A 16,725-nucleotide genomic window follows, 5' to 3' on the forward strand; every position below is an offset into this window, starting at 1 on the left:
GTTGAGAGTTTATGTTTAAGTTCTGTATCTAAGTAAAGAATGTATATAAGTAAATGTATAGATTTTAGTACATTATATGTTTCTGTCTAACTGTGGACAGTTTTCTGGCATATAAATCTTTTTATCATTCACTCTCTACATTTTTATAGGGATTGGAGTAGGGAGGACTGATCTTTTTCTGCAGTGAGCGTTTCAGGCGTTTATGGACTCAGAGAGTAACCGTTAGGTATCTGATAATGAATCTGGATAATGGGTCTTGGCTTTTTTGATTCCATCCAAGTCATGGCCCTAACTTTTTAGATTTTGCTCTTTTGTCATCCAACGTAAATATGGGATATCTTATGTATCAGTCAGCTTTAGGGTTTAGTTCAATTTATCCTATCCCAGAGCCTTATTATGTATAATTAATAACTCAACTCATGTGTTCATCTGACTGAGAGGCAAATTTTCAAGTCCCTGAAGGCCTAAGTCTTGTGAATTAAAGCATTTTAGTACTGGAAAGTTGGACAGGTCTTTTGGATAGCTAGGGGAGAATAGTTCAAATGTCTAATTTATAGCTCTTGCCAGTTTTTGAGAGTGTTTGCCAACAAATAATATTGGGTCAGAATGGTAAGAGAAAAAAAAACAACGAAAACTCTATACTCCAGTGTCAGCAACTTGTATATTCCTGCTGCTCTTTAGATTCTTAAAGGAAAGAAGAATTAGTTTAATTAACAAGGAGGAAAAAAAAAACTTTAAGTGAAAATTTTAAAGGGTTAGTTTAGTAAAGGAGCAGAAATGGTTAACAGTTGAGTTTTTGAAGCACTTAAGATTGCTGTTCTTAAACTTTTAGTAGTTATGGGCTAAGGAATTAAACTGTTTACCATTTACATGGTTATATGGACATTTACCTGTTATACTGTAATTCTGGTTGGAAATCTTTTGGATAAAATAGCAATATAGATGATGAGATAGTAATTAGAATGTTGAATATTTGAAACTGACGTATAATGATTAAGATAGTGGTAGAAAAAGATATTTGGGTCTTAGTAGATAGTTTATTTGGGGAAGAGTGAAAAACCATATTGGCTAGGTAGAGAAAGGGCAGCTTATGATTATGGAGAACTTTAAAAGCTTGAACTGTAAGTAGTGGGGTGATACTACATCTCTGTCATGTGGGTTGTGAAAGCATATGACTGCCTCATTCTATATACAATATTTGTACTTCATATTCTGGCCAAAGATCACAACTTTGAACTCTGCTTTCCAATTCTTTCCAAAAGCCTATTTCTGAAGAATAATATGAATGAAAAGATAGCCTAAAGGATATAGGGTCCACTTTGCCCCTGGATATTTCAAATTTCACTCTGAGACCAAATCAGACCTTTAGAGATCTGGGTGCTTGGGCTGTGTTGTGTGGGTCCTTGAGGACACAAAGGTACTGGAATGGAGTGGGGGAAGAGGGATCCAGTTCAGCTAGGGACGGTGAGTTTGGGGGAAGTATGTGTTGAAGCCATAGAATGGTGGGGAGTAGAAGTGGTTACAGACTGAGAAGAATTAAGATGGTGTGGATTTGGGGTATGCAGGTGGCACATGGGATGATGGTGGCTAATTCCTTTCCCCAACAATGGAGAGATGTGAAAAAAGAAGTGAGAACTTCAGGTAAGGGGTTGGGGGGGTTCCTTTTTCCTCTATTGTAAAGACAGAATAGGAAGATCTAAGAACCTTCTCCTCCTCCTTCCTGTTGCTTTTGGGAAGATGAAAAACGCAGCAGCCATGTGAGTTGATATATAGGGAATAGTAAAAACCCATGAAATGGACCGTTCAGAAATTACAATGAGACCTTTTTTCCCCCCATCCACTACTTTGTTTTTTGTTTGTTAGTTTGTTTTTTGAAGGTGGTTTTATTTTTTAAATTTGTTTTTATTGAAGTTCGATTTGCCAACACATAGTACAACACCCTACTTTGGATTTGGCTTACTACAGGGAAAACAAAACTTGGAAACTTCTCCAGTAAGGTGTAGAACTAGATTTAGCCAGTGAACTTTTATCTAAATTAGCCCTTTTCAGGACCTGATACTCTTTTTTTTTTTCTTTTTTCTCTTTCAAGATTTTATTTATTTATTCATGAGAGATACAGAGAGAAGAGCGAGGCAGAGACACAGGCAGAGGGAGAAGCAGGTTCCCTGTGGGGAACCTGATGTGGGACTGGATCCTGGCTCTGGGATCACGCACTAGCTGAAGGCAGACACTCAGCCACTGAGCCATGAGCCACCCAGGTGCCCCATGGACCTTGATTTTCCAAAAGCCATCCATTTCCAAAGTGAACTGCCATCAACAGCCAGCCTGGCTTTTTTCCCTTTCTTTCTCCCAGTTAGGGCATGCACCTTCCATGAGGTAAAGTGATGTAGCAGGGTCTGTGCCTGGTTAATTCTATCCAGGCCTTGTGATTCCAGTCTTCTACTATACACACACAACTGGGTTTGAACTGAAAGGGCACCTCTAAACCTCCAGAGAAATCAGAGAAAGTCTGACTGTCTTCTATTATGGCAGGAGGGAGATAACTTCTGCAGAGGGATGAAACAGAGTGTCATGGCTTTATCTTAGAATGTTTTGTCATTCCTCTCTGAGTTTCCTGGAACACTGCTTCAGAAATCACTCCTTCTAGAAAGCTTTTTTAAAAGTTTTTTTATTTTTTATTTTTTAAGATTTAAAACATTTATTTATTCATGAGAGACACACAGAGAGAGGCAGAAACAGGCAGAAGGTGAAGCAGGCTCCCTGTGGGAGCCTGATGTAGGACTTGATCCCAGTACCCTGGGATCATGCCCTGAGCCAAAGGCAGATGCTCAACCATTGAGCCACCCAGGCATCCCTAGAAAAGGCCTTTTAAAGCTTTCAGGGCTTTACTGATTCATGGAAAATTTTGTTCTTGCAAATTATAGCAGACTCTGTGGTTTTGTCCCATTGGGGTATATATACGCATGAAAGCTTAGACATACTTTAGGTCCACACCCTTGTGTCTGATTGGGGATAACTGCTTCATTAGTGTTGGGTATAATTATAGTAACTTGGAAACATGGGCATATAAAGATTAGAATCATCACTGCAAATGAAACCAATAGAACATTCAAAGGCTATAACAGAAAATCTTATGAAAATCTTATTCTACACGTAAGAATTTTAGGGTACTTGGACTGCTTTGGTCCTTGCTGTAATGCATCTCATGCAGAATGCTGTCTGCATAAGCATCCTGAATGGGTGGATTTTGATGATGAATATAGGACAAGTAGGTGAATGATGGCATCACTATGAAAAGAGTTACTGTTTTCTACATAATGAATCACTTTTGGTGATGCTTACATTTCTGGAGCATTTCACCTTTTGCTAAATTAAACCTAAAGGCATTTTAATAAGTATATTACCATGCAGTGTGAAGGGAGGAAGAGAGGAAAGTGCATTTTTGTGTGTGTTCCACGTGGACGTCTTTAGGACTCATTGCCTGGAAGTTTATCTTAATCTTTTTTTTTTTTTTTAATTCCAAATAGAAAGACTCTGCTCTTACTCATTTTAGTAGCTCAATGAGTAATAGTTAATAGTAGCTCCTAGTTAATGAGTACTCATTTTGTGTTAGGCACCACCCTGTTCATATCCTGTGAGTTTTAAATGCCTCCTACAATAGCAAATGGCACCCTAGGCCTGGCTGGCAGTGGGGGTCCACTTAACTGCCCTGTGGATGTTTGTCAAGCACAAATAGCTAAAGGAAGGATGGTACTTATGGAGGGGAGGAAGCATGTCATACTAAACCATTTAAATATATTTTTAAAAAACCCAGTTGATATTTAAGCGAGAAGATGCCAACCACTTACAAAATGACATGAAGAAATGTGAATTTCATAGAAGAAAAAAGTGACAACTGTTTTTACACAGTGAGACAAAAGTTGCTGCTTATCTGGTCATGATTTGTCCCTCTACCCATTCTGTCTCCAAGCAGCTGCTGCCATTTGCCTCATACATGAAAGCTTAAATCCTGGGGTTGCTTCTTACTTAGGAGCAGCATCAAGGATCCTTTGGAGCAAAATTTCCAAAACGCTTTGTGGGTTTTGCTTCCAGAATTCTACTTACTGCATCTCCATGCCTGCTTTGACCTCTCACAGCTTCTACCTGATAGCTAGTCAGGCCAAAGCTTTTTGCTGTGAATTTTCACCTCCCAAGCCACGAACTCAGATGTACCAAAATATGACTTTATTTTTTATAACTGAACTAAAGGGGCACCTCGGTGGCTCAGTCGGTTAAGCATCTGCCTTCTGCTCAGGTCAGGATTTCAGGGTCCTGGGATCAAGCCCCACACTGGGTTCCCTGCTCAGGGGGATGTCCTGTTTCTTCCTCTCCCTCTGCTGCTCCCCCGCCCCCCACTCATGCACTCTCTCTCTCTCTCTCTCTCTCTCTCAAATAAATAAAATCTTTATAACTGAACTGAATTCCTTTCCTGAGCTCCCATTTTTCCTGTTGATGGAAACTGGACCTTAATTCAGGATATTTCTGTCTCCTACTCATGGGAGCACATCTTTATTCAGGGGCAAAGTGGGGTGGAGAGCAGTGAGCAAAGTTTGGGTGGAGTGGGTTGGGTCCCTGGTCTTCATCTGTCCAGTCTGGTATCCTCTGAAGTATTATTCCTCTTACTTAGTCTTGGTTACTAATATCTTTGTACACTGACATTCTCTGATTATCTCTTTGGCCTAAATGAAATAAAAAGTTACAAGATTGTTTAAAGCAATATAGAAATGGGAAGGAAGAAATACACAAGATGGAGGATATGATAATCTCAACGTATTTTTGGCACATTTCTCATGATTTATATGTGAGGTGAAACTTTTAAAGCCCTTTGTATGAGAACAGAATATTTTTAAAAAAGATTTTATTTATTTATTCATGAAAGAGAGGGGGGGAGAGAGAGAGAGAGAGAGAGAGAGAGAGAGAGAGAGAGAGAGAGGCAGAGACACAGGCAAAGGGAGAAGCAGGTCCCATGCAGGGAGCCCCATGTGGGACTTCATCCCGGGACTCCAGGATCACGCCCTGGGCCGAAGGCAGGCGCTATACCCCTGAGCCACCCAGGGATCCCGAGAACAGAATATTAATGTTATTTCTACAAAGAAAGTAGTAAATGCTGTATTTAAATAATTTACAACGAATTGATTAAAATGCTTCAAGCAAAGAAGTTCTGAAGAGCCACTTAATTATTTCTCCCGAGACCAAGTGAATATGAGCTTCAGAGACCTTTGTTTTTAAAAATTTAGATATTGAGTTGTTTTGGGGAAGCTTTTTAAAAAATATTTTATTTTTTTTTATTAATGAGAGAAACAGAGAGGCAGAGACATAGGGGAGTACGATGCAGGACTAGATCCCAGGACCCGGGGATCATGACCTGAGCCAAAGGCAGATGCTCAACCATCTAGGCACCTCTGGGGAAGATTTTTCATTTGGGCCTCTGCCCTGTGAGGAATATAAAGTGCTCTGTCATCTAATCTATCAGTTTATCAGTGGTACTTTGGTATTAAATCTATAGCCAAAAAAGTTAAACCATTCATTCAGAGTTGGAGCACATCTAAAACAAAGAAAGAAAGGTCAACAAACAGCTCTTTTGATAATTATTGTCTTGTTGAGAACACAAGTTAGCATTTATAGCCCATCTAATTTTTTTGTACTGATGAAATATTTTTGAAAAATGGTGATTTCTGTGTATGTTATTAATTGTATTTTCACTGGGGAAATTGGAGCACAAAACATCACAATGTTCCTCTAATTACCCTGTGGCAGATGGAACAACAAGAACTGTATCTTCTGCCAATTAACTATTTTTCTTCTTAAATTACAAGTGCTTGGTCATTTCAATAAATACCATGAATCCCATTTTATGCATAAGCCTTTTGCTCCTCTGGAATAATTTTTTCTCACCCTGCCAGAAATGAAGGAAGTTGAGCAACACTGAACAAAGAAGGTAATAACTATGTTCAAAAGTGCCATGATTTAATATTTTCACGCCACCACTTGAGAATGAAATCAGAATAGACTGTAAGGGACAACATGGGGCATTCAGGTAGAGCTCAGCATAGTAGGTGTTCCCAATGTACCAGAGTCTGGGTGATTAGAGGGCTCGTCCAGATGGAACAGAGGGTAAGAGGGGTGAAATGGCCAGCCTGGGGAAGATGGGGAAGAAAATCCCGAGAGGAGAGACCAAGGGAACATTCATGAGATGAGTGAAACCCAAACTATGCTAGTTCTTTTAGATTCCAAGTATGGAGGGAGGGGATGTAAAAGGAAAGAAGAACCAGAGATCATTGGCTTGAGATTTTTGAAAGGGAAGTGTGGAGTAAGGAGTTGTGATTTAAAATGGAAGATGCTAGGATGCCTGGGTGGCTCAGTGGTTGAACATCTGCCTTCTGCTTGGGGCCTGATTCCAGGGTCCTGGTATTGAGTCCCACATGGGGTTCCCTGAAGGGAACCTGCTTCTCCCTCTGCCTTTGTCTCTGCCTCTCTCTCTGTGTCTCTCATGAATAAACAAATAAAATATTAAAAAAAAATAAACTGGAAGATGCCATAAAAAGTTAGTGGTAGCACTGATGTCATTTTCTAGATTACAAGGTGATATGAGAAATTGCTTATGTTTGAAATGTTTTGAATTCTGTTCCCCCACCACTGACTCGATTGGGTTTCCTATCTATAAAATACATGATCAAGTGGCAATGACAAGCCTAACTATTATTTATTGTGTGCCATGTGCTGTGCCAGCGAGCAGATAGATACATGTGGCATCTTCCCTTGCAGTGAAGTATGAAATGCAAAATTATATTTTGGTGGAAGTGCAAAAATTAAATGATTTGCAAGTTCTGGAGGTAGCTCATAGAAGAGAATGATTATTGTTGCCTGGTACGAGAAGGGAGTTCTGGGGAGCTTTTGCAGAGAAGTGTTTTGGAAGAGAAATAAGATATGATTAGACACATAGGAACCAGCATTTTGAATGGAGGAGATAGCATGTGAAAATTAACTGAATAAGACATTTCAAAGGAAGTAATTCTCCGCAAATATGTAACACAACACAGATTTTTAATTCATAGTTATTAATGTTTTAGAGAAAACTCTGGTGCTAAAGGACTGTCCTTTTCCAGGTATTGTGGGGAGGAGGCTTGGGGTCATGATTCTTAGAACAATCATCATTATTTTTTTAATTTTTCTACAGCCTTTCAATAGTCATTTGTCAATTTTTGTACTGACGAGTCTTGCTTTCCTCACGCTGCTCTCAAAAGTAAACTAAGAAAATAACATTGCCAGTATTTTTCACAATCTGTTCCTTAACCCATCTTTGTCAGAGCATGAGTGAAGGAGGGACTCTGTTCTTTGCATTATGGAAGGCTCCGTTTACCAAAAAATAGTGAAATCATTTGAAACTGGGCAGTGGTAACACAGTAGTACTAGTTTCTCGATCTTTTTCCAAGGTCTGGGGCTTTCTTTGCCTTCTGGGTTGATCTCAGAAGGTCAGTCTATCAGGCAAGAAGCAAGCCTGTTTCTGATGGGTGGTGACCACAGTCAGTGTGGTTTTGTGTCAGCTTAGCTAATGTGGAAGTATGGTTCCTAGAATTTCTTTCCTTGTCTGATTCTAGGTTGGCCCCAAGATTAATTGCATGAAATTTGGGAGATGAGGCAAAGCAGTAGCCATATCACTCTGGAGGCTTGTTCAGGGCTCCCAGGTATTGCTGCAACCCTGTGTGACTGATTCTAGGCCTGTTTGTTGACTTGGCATACCAGCTGGGACCTCGGCTCCTCTCACTCTTGTTGTATCCCTTTCTTCAGTTTCTTAGCTTTCTGGGCAAAGCCCATGTGCTTGGACTCAGGCAAGAGTACCAGCTTCTGCAAGTCACCTGTGTTATTAAGTGTGAGACAGATAGGGTTCCAGTTTGTCCTCACTTTCTCCCACTTCATGTTGGGCTGTCAACCCTGCTCACTGATGATCACTTCAGCCCACGAACAGAAGCAGAGCCAATGGCCTTTCATAGGCTTTCATTTTTTCTCCAGCATCCACAATTGTGTCAAGGTGCATTCGTAGTAAACTTCTTTCCTATCACTCATAGTGTTTCTGCTTCCCTGACTGAAACCTGACTGATACAGTCCCCTCACGACACGTCATGATGCTAATGTAACTGCCTGCTTCTCCCTCTGCCTATAAGTCTCTGCCTCTCTCTGTGTCTCTCATGAATAAATAAATAAATAAAATCTTTAAAAAATCTCATTTAATTATTTCAACCATTTCTCCCAACAAATATCAAAATTAGTTGACTCACTTTTCACCAACTTTGCAAATGATTTGAATGATGAATTCGGTAAATGATTCTCTTTCATATAGATTAATGCTTTTTCCAAAGAGCACAGTTTAGTGCCATGAGGGATTAAAGCACTTGGAAAACCTATCTTCTTTTTTGGCATAGGGTGGAGGTGTGTGGAGAGAATGTGTGCAGGTGTGATAAAAAGAGCAGGCTACAAATTTTAATGATTTTTTTGGTTATAGAATATGCACACGTACAGAGAAAGATTGACACCATTTTTAGAAATCCCAAGAGCTCTTGTTTTTGCGCTTGTGAATCAATCCTTCTTTGACTCTCGGCTGCATGTGCTTTGCTTTGACCAATGGGCATTAACAAGTGGCATGTAGACAGAGGCTTGACAAGTGCTTGTGCATTGTGGCTGGGCCTTGTGGGAAGTTCCTTTTTGGGAACTTGTGGTCATGTGTTAAGGAACCTTGGGCTGAATCATGAGAGGCAATCTGGAGAGAGTCTTGGAGGATTAGGGGTTGTCTTGGATTTAGCAGCTGAAGGCAGCTGCATGAGCCATATCCATGTAACAGGAGAATCACCAGCTGAACCCTGCCAGGATTCCTAATAAACAGAATTCTGTGGAATAACAGCTTGTAGTTAGGGGGTGGTTTGTTATACAGCAATGGAAGATTGAAACAGCTATGACAAAGCATTAATAACAGACTTTGTTCCTTCTTCTCCTTTTATTATTATTTTTTTAAGGAAAAAATATGCATTGACTTAGTTCTGACAATGTCTCCTTTCCGCTTTTCCTTAAATTCCTTCTTCTTACTTTTCATTATTTCTATTCCCCTTGTGTGAGTACGGGTGGTCATTCTTCTAGGTGGCGTGAGTTGGCAGACAGAAACCCTGTTTACCCCAGGATGTCTTTCTTCTCAGTCTGTCCTGGTACTTGAAACTTCAACATTATTTAAATAACGATTTTTTTTTCTTCTAAGCTAGGAATTTCCGTCTCCAAGGGCGAATGTGCAACTGTCCCTGGACACATGACACTACTCTCCGTCATTCACCATGAAGCCAGGGTTAGTTTGTTAGTTGCTCTCCTAGGAAGCGGCTGAGAGGAACTGGCCCTGGCTTGCCAGAGGGCCTTGCCCACACATTCACATCTGTCTGCAAGTCTCTCCTCTTCTTTTGTCATCCAGTTAACTACTTCTCTTCCTTCAGTTCTCAACTCCCTTAATACTTTCTTAGGGAAGTGTCCTGGAACCCCCTGAGTAAGTCTATTTTAGGAAAGGTGCTCATAGAACCCAATACCCTCTTCAGAGCAATTTCAACTCAACTTTTTTCCATGTAATTATATTTGTATCACCTGGGATTTTAGCCCCAAGGAGATAGAGATCCTGTTTATTTTTGCCCACAGTAGCACTCTCAATACTCTCAATACTTATACAAAATATACTCTGGTGCGTGGAATGTGTTCAATACATTTTTCTTAAAGAAATGAATGAATGGATGGATGAACTGGGATTCTGAACAAGTGACCTTCTCTTTTACCTTCTTACTTTAGACATTTTTGCCCTGGACTGGGTGTTTTACTAGTATTGTAGGCAAGAGAGTAGGCCCATGGCATTCTAAAAGCTCTATGAGATGTTTCAAAAGGGGAAATCAAAGTTAAAAGTGCTATGCCGGGGATGCCTGGGTGGCTCAGAGGTTGAGCGTCTGCCTTTGGCTCAGGTCGTGATCCCGGGGTACTGGGATCGAGTCCCACAACGGGCTCCTTGCAGGGAGCCTGCTTCTCCCTCTGCCCATGTCTCTGCCTCTCTTTCTGTGTCTTTCATGGATAAATAAATAAAATCTTAAAAAAAAAGTGCTATGCTGAAGCTAAGCTAAGACTTACTAGGGCATGTGGTCTCCCTCACAATGCCTCATCCATTTAAATTCTTACCCCTGGATAAAGACCTTTTCAGAAGCAAGAAAACTAATAAGAGTTCCCATGAGTACTAGCATGGATTGTAAAAACATCACTGGGCTCCTGTCATAAATATTATTTCTGTTTTTCCATGCAATAATAGTTAAAAGCTTCTTTATTAAGGAAGAACTGTAACGCTTTATTTTAATTGAGGGTACAACTGACATACAACATTATATTATTTTCAGGTGTACAGCAGAGGGATTTAATATTTGTATACACAGCAAAATGATCACCATAGTTAAGTCAGAACTATAATGCTTTAATAAGCTTTGCAGTTCTCACATTTATCTTCATTAAAATATGTAATAATTAAACAGAAAATCATTTGTAGTGGGTTTACGAACATGAGCAGAAAAAAGGAAGTGTTGGAGCTTTATGTTTTATTTTAACATTGCTATTCTGACTCTGAATGGGTTGAGCAAGAATGGCAATCATGATTTAGCCAATATTCAATTTATGAATAGCGTTTTTATAATCCTCTGAGGGTTGTGAAATCAAAAGCTTCTACTTTTATTTCCTTAGGGATAATTGCTGCTTATTCTTCAATTTAGAATATCTGGGAAGTAATTGACCGGGATAAACATTTCTCAAAATGTGGTGCTAATGACAGGTAAAAGAAAAATGGTTTCAATGGTCACAAAAGTGATGGATTAAACAAAATTCAATGGCATTTTTCTAATTACAGGGACTGACAACATTCATTGTAAAGCTCCAAGAAGAAAGGGTATAATATATAGCATTTCCTACTGTTATCTGGTCACTGAATTTAAAAATGTAATTCAGCATTTATTTATTTATTTATTTATTTAGCTTCTTGTGCTCTTTGGAATTTAAATGTGCTCTGTTAAACCCCTAGAGGAAAGTCTTCTCTAAAGTATTTAGAAAGGTATGCCTATATATTTACCAAATGCCTGGTGATATATTTCTCTCCTGGCCTCTTCCAGAATCACAGCTCTATGATCCTCCTATTTTAGGAACTACTTACTGTCTCCTATTCCTATCAGCATGCTAATTATAATAATAACTAATCTTTGTTGAATACTCACTATGTGCCAGGCATGACTGTAAAAACTCTCAATGTGATAATTCATTAATCACAGCAGGACAATCCTTGGGGCACCTGGGTGGCTCGGTGGTTCAGCATCTGCCTTTGGCTCAGGTTGTGATCCCAGGGTCCTCAGATGGAGTTCTGCATCAGGCTCCCAGCAGGGAGCCTGCTCCTTCCTCTGCCTGTGTCTCTGCCTCTCTCTGTGCATCTCTCATGAATAACTGAATAAAATCTTAAAAAAAAAAGAACAATCCTTTGAGTAGGTGCCCCATTTTACAGATGTAGAATCTCAGAGTCCAATGAATTAAGTAGGTGACAGGGTCAGAATTTGGACCTGGGCAGTCTGGCTCTACTCTGAACCACAATACTATGTTGTCATAGAACTGATTTGCCAACTAGCTTTTAGATAACAACACTTTGGTAATTTGTGAACTACTGGTAATTTGTGAACTCTTGGGATGATAAACAAAGAAGCAAAGAAATACAGTTTAATGTACGTCACGCATGTGTTTAGCCTTCTGATTTTTCTGGAAAGCTTCTTCACCTTTTGGAAATACAGACTCTGTTGTTTGGGTGTGGTCCCGTGAGAAGGATCCTATGCTTCACTCCTAGGACATGGCCTACTTGCTTTTAAGGGCAGGACTGCTCCTGAGTTTTCTTTTTCTTCCTTTCTTCTTTTTTAATGGTGTGGCTATTCATATCCACACACAATCTCCATCCTGCCTCTATTTCTGGTCCTCTCTTTGCTATTGTCTAAGATCTTCCTTTTCTTCTGATGGTCCATGTTCCCTACAGTGGTTGCTTCTTTATAGCAGAGCTTATTGAGTTTTTGCAGAAAGTTGTCTTTCATTCTGCAGTTTCTCATAGTTTAGACTCCTTTCTTCTTTTTACTAGCCTAATACTTCTGCTAAACCACATTCTACTTCCTCTATGTTACCCATAAACTTGTCTTTCTATACTTGTTTATATAATAAATGTAAAATTAAAATTAAATATAAAAATGTATTGATTATTAGAGGCAGAGCATAACTGAAGCTCTATAATAGTCTAAGGAGACTAACCAATATGCTCTTGGGTTTTAATTATAGTTTTGTTTATCTGCTCTAAATCGTGGAACATTATCAAGGTTTTCTAAAACAAGAGAACTAAGAAAAGAAAAATGAAACAAGAAGACATTGATATGACATTCGTTTATCTTCTCTACTTAAAAGCTATTTTCTTTACCAATCCAAGCTCTCAAATGGGTGGTTTACTTGTGCCCACACCCTCTTCACTCCTCAGAAACTTTTGTTGTTGGCTCCTACCCTAATTATTTAGCTAAAGTCACTCTCTTAAAAGTCAATAGCAATCTCCTTATTACCCAATGTAAATCTCAGAACTCATTTTCTTGGACATCTCTGTAATAATTGACACCATTGACCAGCCACTATGGAAAATGCCGCTGTCCTAATTAACATAGTCTATGTGCTCATAGACTCTATCATAACATCTGTAATACCTTATTTCCCTAAAGTCTGTTTGCTGGATGGTAAGCTTCTTGAGGGCAGGGGTTGTCCTTGATAATGGTTAGGTGAAGATATTTTAAAAAGGCATTTTAGGGGTCTCTGGGTAGCTCAGTGGTTGAGTGTCTGCCTTTTGCTCAGGTTGTGATCCTGAGGTCCTGGGATCAAGTTCCACATTAGGCTTCCTGTGAGGAGCCTGCTTCTCCCTCTGCCTATGTCTATGCCTCTCTGTGTGTCTCTCATGAATTAAAAAAAAAAAAAAGTCATTTTAGTGTGATAAATGAAAACAGGGAGGAAAAAAGTAGTGCACGAATATAGAAAATGAAATATCAAAACCACCACCCTGGGATATCAGTACAGTGAAATGCTGGCTGAAGACCTATAGTCTTTGGTAGTAGGAAGGCTAATGGGAATTGAAATAGAAAGCAAGGGGCAGCCCGGTGGCTCAGTGGTTTAACGCCACCTTTGGCCCAGGGCCTCATCCTGGGAACCCCTGATAGAGTCCCACATTGGGCTCCCTGCATGGAGCCTGCTTCTCTGCCTGTGTCTGCCTCTCTGTCTCTCTCTGTTTGTCTCTCAGTCTCTCATGAATAAATAAAATCCTAAAAAAAAAAAAGAAAGCTAATTCTCAATTTCTAAAAATTCAAAACAACAAAACTTGTAATGCATATTTTTAACCTTAGCTATGATGTTTACACTTAACAAATCTCATTCTGTTTTAGAACAGAGGTAAAATGGTGCTCATTTAGGCTTAATTAGTACAGATTAAATCGTGATCATCAGCAGGAACTGTTCTGTAATTATTCTGCTTCTTCACTAGATGGTGCTTGTGAGCCAATTAGGAAAAGATTGGGTTCATGGTTTATTCACTGAAGGGAAAGCAAGGGGGAAATTTGTGAATTAAATAGAATAAGGCTATGAAAAATTAGAAAAATTTAAGACAGCCCTTTATAGTTGTTAGAGTACTTGGAGAAAATTTCATCTTCCTTTTTGGTAAAAATATTAAGCTCTTGAAAGAAAAAAAATACTCATTAAGAATAATCACCAAATTCTGAATGTTTTGTGGGCTAACTGTCCAAACCTACTGAATTAAAAAACTCTCTTTCCTCTCCTTAAAATACAGCATTGATCTTTGGTTGGAAGCAAAACCATTTAAATTGTTACATGATGAGAGTAATCATTTCATGGTGTTACTTCATGAAATGGGTTATTGCCTAGATTTTAAGTGGTTTGATAGGCAATATTCATTTTCTTTCATTTAGAGCCATTGAAGTGTAGGAGTTGAAAGAGAAGCCTCTAGATTCTTACTGCTTGAGTTTACCCCAGATCTGCCCCTTCTTAGCTGTGTAATCTTAGGACTTCACCTCTCTAAACATCCTTTCCCTCATCTTAGAAAATGAGGGTGCCATAATTTCCACCTTATTGGATTGTTGGGACAATATATAAAAGATTAAAATGGTGCCTTGCAAATAGTAAGCCCTCAAAAAAATATTAGCATTCTTGACATTTCTAATCACATTTCACTTACCAGTGAAGATTGATATATCCCAAGTCACAAAACAATCATGGACAATGTCAATTTAATTAAGTTTGGATTTCTTTCCTTTTTTTTTTCTCATTCCATTCCAGTATTCTAACTTATTACTAACTCTGCCTTTATCTATGAAACTTACTTATATTTACCAAGTATTTGTTTAGGGGGAAGACTGTCTTTTAAAGTTCAGTTGAGGCACTTATGTTCTCACTCAGGGGCCATGCTAGTCTTCTCTGTATCATTCCGATTTTAGTATATATGCTGCCAAAGCGAGTACGAGGCACTTATGTTCTAATGTGTGATGATTAGATAGCTTAGCTTCTTCTGAATTTCAGAAAAAGATGTTTTTGTTTTCGCAGTAGAGTTCCTGAGATTGAATGATTACAGTGAGTGACAGCAAACTTCTCCCAGAGGAACTTCTGTTGCTGCCAGTACCTGAAGGTTTCTACAATGGTTGGCAAGCGTCACAGCAAAGAAAGAAAAGAGTGTGAGGAAGAAATTATTCAAAGGAAGTATGTATTCTTCCCCAAATGGTGGCAATATGAATGTGAAAAAGAAAAGGATGTACATTTGAATAGATACATCAAAACTGAAGAAAGGCCATGTCCACGTCTAGGAAGAATCATGAACAAATTCACAGGTCACAGTTTTGGTTTATGCTTCTCTATGTGGTGTACATGGACCCCTGTCTCCCAACTTACAGTTATCATCATGTAATATGATTGACAGGACCTGTGTCCTTTTGCTGAAATATAGAAAATATTTCAGGAGATGCGAAGAAAAGGTAAGTGATTTCTTTGATGGATCATGATGGCCACAAGACAACCGGTATTTACCAAAGAGTTACTCTGCTAGGGGTGATGGTAGAAATTACACCTGAAGTGTCACATTTAAGGCTCACTGCGACTCCACAAAGTTGCCAGTATTATCATCCCCCATCCCCATTAGTGCTATTATTACTATTAAGGAAATGGGTACCTGGAGAGGTTCAATAGCTTTTCCTAGATTGCATAGTCAGTGAATGGCAGAGTTTGTATTCAAACCCAATTCCATCCGACTCCAGAGCCTCAGTATTTTATCCATTATCCTGAGATGTCAGTTCAAACAAAGACATTGTTTGAATTGATTCTGGAAGTATAGGCAGCACCCTAACTGACACATTTCCTAATTGGCCTTCCCTGCTGAGACATTAACTTGTCAACATAGGGCATTATCCTTCATTAGTTCCCCGCATGCCTGGGTAGTCAAAGAATCAAATTGTCCTTCCTAATTTGAAGATGATACCACCGCATGTGTGCTGTGGCTGAGAAAAACCAACATCTGACAAGCAGTTCTTTCCACATCATGTATACATGAAGATTGCTCTCTGGTTTGTGGCTCGAGACTCTGTTGGCAGAGCCTTGCTTCTGTATTTTGTTCTGCCAAAGTGTGGTTAGCTGAAGCTCAGTTTGAAAAAGGCTTCACTATCACTGAGACTATGTACTCATCAGGGCATCTTCTGTTCCGGTCCCCAGCCACTCTTAGCTTTGCCACTCCATCGTCTGATTGAAGGATCATCAGAAGTCTTTTGGCTTCGCAGGTTTTATATGCAAGACCTGTTTAAATAGTGTACTGAGGTTCCTTTTAAATACATGTGTGGTCCATCAGAACTGAGTTGTGATAATTTGCTATTTCAAGGCTAGTGGACAGAATGAACTGCCGACCTTGGTTACTAGGTCTTGCCATTTGTTGTTCTCAGGCCTGAGATACTTGCTCATTGGATGGGAGATGGTGGCCATGTGGCTCATTTATAGGGAGGTTTGGTCACTCTCTGTTTTATAAAACTTCACTGTGGTCAGGTGATTGACCAGGGCCCAGCAGTCTATAATTCTTATCTAGTCACCCCACGACCAATTGTCCATGAAGAAAGACAGCTGGTGACTGGGACTAGGGGTATATTTGATGACAGCTGCTCATGATAGTTTGACATTTATCTAACAAGAAGGCAGCCGCAGCGAACTCATCTCCTTTGTACAATATCGTCCCTTCTTCTCTTCCTCCTCTTGTTTCTGTACCGTATTTATTGACTGCATACTGCAAGCTAGGTATTAGGTTAAGCCAGGGTTTCTCAACCTCAGCATCTTTAATACATTAGTCCAAAAAAGCCTTTGTTGTTGGGGAGCTGTCCTGTGTATTGTAGGATATTAAGCAGCATCTCTGATCTTTATCTACTACTTGCCAGTAGCAGCCTCTCATCTTCTCCTAGGTGTGGTAAATAAAAAATATCTTCAGAAATTGCTAAACGTGTCTAGGGGGATGAAATTGCCCCTAGTTGAGAACATTTGGTCTAAGGATTTTATTAAATTTAATCCTCATAATAATTCTATGAAACAGGTAGAATTATT

The 16,725-nt window shown here is 39.4% G+C and overlaps 1 non-coding gene across 1 annotated transcript; it reads right to left on the reverse strand.

The window, feature by feature from the left end:
- Positions 1–14,511: 14,511 nt before the first annotated feature.
- Positions 14,512–14,618, reverse strand: LOC121488521. The gene has a single exon (XR_005987139.1). It is a non-coding gene; the product is annotated as a U6 spliceosomal RNA (small nuclear RNA).
- Positions 14,619–16,725: the final 2,107 nt, after the last annotated feature.

Source organism: Vulpes lagopus, chromosome 3 (assembly GCF_018345385.1).
Source record: "Vulpes lagopus strain Blue_001 chromosome 3, ASM1834538v1, whole genome shotgun sequence".
NCBI lineage: Eukaryota > Metazoa > Chordata > Mammalia > Carnivora > Canidae > Vulpes > Vulpes lagopus.